The sequence below is a fragment of the Lepidochelys kempii genome, chromosome 26 (genome assembly GCF_965140265.1).
Source record: "Lepidochelys kempii isolate rLepKem1 chromosome 26, rLepKem1.hap2, whole genome shotgun sequence".
Taxonomy (NCBI): Eukaryota; Metazoa; Chordata; order Testudines; family Cheloniidae; genus Lepidochelys; species Lepidochelys kempii.
Genome location: NC_133281.1, coordinates 16,133,800 through 16,138,742, shown reverse-complemented (window position 1 = coordinate 16,138,742; position 4,943 = coordinate 16,133,800).

The following is a 4,943-nucleotide window of genomic DNA, read 5'->3' as shown; positions in this document are numbered from 1 at the left end:
GACTCTTGGGGAGCCCTGAGGCAGTAAACTGAGGCAGTAACACTGGCATTATTGTGCCCAGCAGAAAGGGGGCACTTAGAAGGCGAGGGGGAATTGGAACATGGGGTTGTTTCTGGCTTGAGCATTAGCACCATGAATAGAGTCTGGGGCCCTGTAAGGGAGTGGACTCACCTTTGCGGCACCTCCTGCTGGTCTTCGTCGGGAATTAGCTCACCAGGCTCCAGGGCATCCTCTGCAGGCCGGTGATCCGCCTTACCGCTGGCCCCACATGCCTCCTGGACCTAGTGCCGCTTGTCTCTTGGATGGCTGCCCCCTGGCAGTACACCCACTGTCTCTCAGCATTTCCCCCCAGGGGAACCCCAACCCACTATTCCCACCTTGCCTTAGTGTAAGGCTACTGCCAGTCTCCAACTAGCCCCTTGTATCGGGGGCAGACTGCAGTGTAAAAGCCACTCATCACTGGCAAGGAGGGGTTTGGACCTGCTGCCTCGGCCTACCCATGAGCTGCCCCTTTGCAACTCCAGTACCTGCCTGGCCTTCCACTAGGCCGCAGCCTGGGATTTTCCTGGCCAGAGCTCCCCAGCTCCCTTGGCCTTTCCCCAGCCCTGCTCCAATCTAGGTACTCTCTGCTCCCTGCAGCCAGGTCCCTCCCTCTCCAAAGGCTAGAGACAGAGCGTGTCAGCTCCTGGCTCACTGCCTACTTATGAGGCCAGCTGAGCCCTAACTGGGGCATGGCCCCAGATGAGCCGACTGCCCGACTCAGCCTAGGCTGCTTGCCAGGGCCGGCTCCAGGCACCAGGGCCCCAAGCAGGCGCGTGGGGCAGCAGATAGAAAGGGGCGGCAGTCCCTGCGGCCACGGCGGCAATTCGGCGGCAGCTTCTCTGTTCTGCCCGGAGCGGCGGCAAATCGGCGGCAGCTTGTCCCTTTTGCCGGCCGCGGTGGCAGTTTTTTTCATAGCTTGGGGTGGCAAAACCTGTAGAGCCGGCCCTGCTGCTTGCCCCAGCCCCAGCCCTCTCCTGGGCTGTTCTAAGCCCCTCAGGGCAGGAGCAGGTGTGTGTGTTTGGGCCTTGCCTATTGTCCTGGCACCTAGGCCCCATGTCGCCCCCTGCCCTCGCTTGTGTCCATAAGACCCCACTGCCCTCACTGAAAGGCCCCTGGGCATCAGGTGATGACTCTTCTGACGCCCCAGGGCTACTCTTTGCAGTCACAGAAGTTGGCAGATCGGAAGACAGGGCGCAAGGGGAGTGGATCTGCTGAGTCCAAAGGCTCTGCTGGGAGATGCGGGGAGAGGGACAGGTGACGGGGAGGTGGGGCTGGGATACTGGGGAGGGGATGGGGCGTGGGGCAGGAGAGATGCGGGAGAGATTGTGGAGTGGGGGGTTGGCAGCGTGCCTAGGGGCAGGGCTAGGAGATTGGGAAGTGGGAGGGGTGGGGGAAGAAGGGGTGACAGGGAGCAGGACGGGGGATGGGGGTCAGGTGATAGGGAATGGGAGGGGTTGGGAGCTGGCCAATGGGGGAAGGGGGACAGGAGCAGCACAGGAGGGTTGGAGGAGTGGGGGGAAGGGGGACAGGAAGCGGGCTGGGAGTAGGCGATGGGGAACGGGATGGGAGGCAGCAGCGTGGTCATGCTAGGAAGATGTTAGAATGCCCCAGGCCTGACTCCCCAGTGATGGGTGCTCACCTCCAGCATGAAGGTGGGCTGGGCTGAAGTGCTGCAGGACAGACAGCAAGGCCCCCCATCGACGCCCATAATGATGGGGAAATGGCTGGGGTCCATGAACTGGTTGGGCACCACGCTGGTCTTCTCTGGGAACACAGAGCACTGAGGAGGGGAGTGGGATGGGAGGTGAGCTACAGACGAGTTGGGGGTGTCAGAACCTCCCCTGCATCGCTCCCCTCCCCTGCAGCGCAGCCCATCTCCTGGCCTGGGCCTGGCCCTCGGCCACTGGGACTGCCAGCTGCCTGGGGCAAGGACCCACGTCCCTGTGTGGCAGCCAGGGGAGAATCCCTTGCACAGGTGGGGTAACTGTGGCTGGTCTGTGATGCCCCCCACAAGGCAGGGGCGGGAGGCAGCCAGCCACAAGCTGCATGGGGTGGGCTCTTTGTCTCTGAATATGGCAAAGTGACCCTGGGAGCTGTTTTGGCCCCACAATGTCCCTGTCCCCCTGCCTTCCCACACCTGTGTCTGCTTGGGTATCAGGGCCTGTTTTCGCCAGGAAGGCCAGCCACGCAGCACAGCACGGGAGCAGCTGGCGGAGCACGGAGGAGCTGGTACGGCATGGAGGAGCTGGCCTGCAGCCCACCTGGGGGGGGGCACTGGCAGTCTGGGGGGAGCCAAGAGGTGGTTGTGGTGGCAGCAGATGACTTTCTGGCTGGTGTCATGCAGGGTGAATCGGCTGGGCCCTGGCACAGCCATGATGGCAGGTCCTGAAACAGAGCATGGCGAAGGAAGAGCAGGGCAGGAGAGGAGGGTGCTCGGGGTAAAGAGATCTGCACTCTGCCCCCACTCCCCGCCTGCTCTGTCTGTGCACCCTGTCCCTCCCAGCGCCCCCCCACCGCTGCCGTCCCCCCGGAACCTCTCGCCCCCCGTCCCCTCTCTCCTCCCCTGGCTGGGTATTCCTGGAGTCAGGCATGTTGAGATCTAACGCTAGACTTGGGCTCAGCAGGCTGCTGGGCTGCGGCAGGGCACTGGCCAGGGCAAGGTGGGCCGTGCCCCGGAGTGGAGGAGAGTCAGCCCCCAGAAAGCGGGATCCCATGGGTTCTTACTCTGTTTAAAGAACTTATCGAATAGATTCACCGGATCGCTGTTGCCAGGCTGGGAACAGGGTCCTGGCGTCCGCCCAGCTCCCGACCATGCTGTGGATGTGTCCGCGGTGCCTGTCGTGTCCTGGCAGGAGCGGGGTGACTGGGAAGGACAGATGAACACCAGCTCTCAGGCAGGCTGGTCCCATAGGGGGAGCCCCATTGGCCCTGCTGAGCCAGGAAGGGGTGGGGGGGCAGAGCAGGGCCCATCTTTGGCCCACTGCCCCATTTAGATTTTGGCAGCCAGAAGCTCATGGCATTGGGTGTGTGGCGATGGGCAGTTGAGACCCACCTGTCAAGCAACCTGATTGGCTTGGATCTCGATGGGCAGCAAATCAGGGCTTGTTCCCCGTCTCACCCCCCTTGGCCCGGCTACGGGACAGCTCCCCATGGAATTGCCAAAGGGGCCGCCCACTCTGTGGCCGCAGCAGGAGGAACGGCATGGACCGGTCCCTGGTGATGCTGCCGGGGGTGGGATGCTTCCCTACTAGGGCCTGGCCCCAGGATGCAGCCGTGGGGGCTATGGGCAGTGACCCCTCTCTGCCGCTCTGAGAAGACTCCGGGCTGGCTAGCCAAGGCCAGGACGTCACCCCAGCTGCACCGACAGGGCTCAGCCAGCCCAGGCTGCCCTACGCAGCGGGATCCAGGCCTCACAGTGCCTGTTAGCTGCTGGCAGGATGTGCTGGGCAAGGGGGGTTTCTCCAGCCAGGACAGAGCCAGGGAATGAGACAGACACCAGGGTCAGTTAGTAACTGACCGCCCCTTAACCCAGTGGGCCACTGGCAAACCTGCCCCTCGCTGCTCTGCCCAGGACAGGTCCCTGAGGGTAGAGCCAGGGAATAGCCACTGCAGAGTGGGCCCTAGAGTGGGTCCAGGAGGCCAGGCTGTGTCCCCACCAGGAGGCTGTGCCCCTTTGGGACCCACTATGGCCTGCACTCTGCGTATCCGGCTGCCCCTGACCCTGGGCTCGGCTGGGACTCTCGGCCATTTATACATGGGGCGGGGTGACATGAGCGCAGATCAGTACTGTGTGTGTGGAGGCCGATCCTGCCATGGAGACGGGGTCACTGGGGAAAGAACAAGGAGTCGTGAGATTTCTCTTTCTTGGGGGAGCCGAGGGTCTCAGACATGGGAGCAGCGTCTGTTTATGTCTTAGTAGGAAGTTATTGTCGGAGATCGTGAGCGCAGACACTCTGCTGCCCTCCCAGCCCTCCTCCAGGCCCACTGCCCCCTGCTCTGCTAGTTCGGCTGTTCCCCCATGACAGTCCTCCATTTTCCCATAATGCACCAGCAGGGCCAATGCCTGGTGGGCTTTACCCAGTCCCTACTCAGGCGAAGCTCCTCTTGATCTCTGGGGACATTTGCCTGAGCAAGGACTCCAGCATCTGCTGCATTTGCTGGGATGTCACTAATAGACATGGAGGAAACCCAGTGCCATTATGAGGGTTCAGATCAGTGGGACTCAGCTGGATTGGAACCACCTCTGGGTTAGAAACTCCTAAATCCAGCCATGAGCTTCGGCAAACCCCAAACTAGCCCTGGCTACCTCATCTCTTGTTCTCCATGATTGGCTTGTAAGACCCTATCCTCCTCCAGTCTGTGGCTCCATGCGGCTCCCTGGCCCAGTGCCTGGTGATTGTCTCCTGCTGCCAGCGGTGATGCAGAGCTGGGAGCCCAGACACAGCGATTAACATCCCCACTGGCCATTGGCATTGACAGCACCTTATACTACTGTCCCTTTGCCCACTGGTGCCAGCTGAGCCCAACCTGCACCATCGCATTTCATACCCACACTGCACTGGTACCACGTTCATGATGCCAATGAACTGAGCCCAGAATTGTGCACGTGGGCTGTAGAATTCAGCAGCCAGGCTCTCCTGTATTCCCCGAACTCATCAACTCCACCTCCTCCCATTTCTCAGCTTATAATAAATCACTTCTTCCTCTGTCTCTACCACCTCCCCTCAGTCTCTCTCTTTTGTATTAACAACTCCCTGGAGTGCTGAGGATAAAGATTGTGAGCTGCTCAAGTATTAAGTGCCATAGATAGATTCTAATCTCACACTGACAGTCTCTCTTCCAGGCCTGCTCCAGATCTCAAGCTTGTTTACAACTCCACAGATGTCAGCGCAAGTGTACCT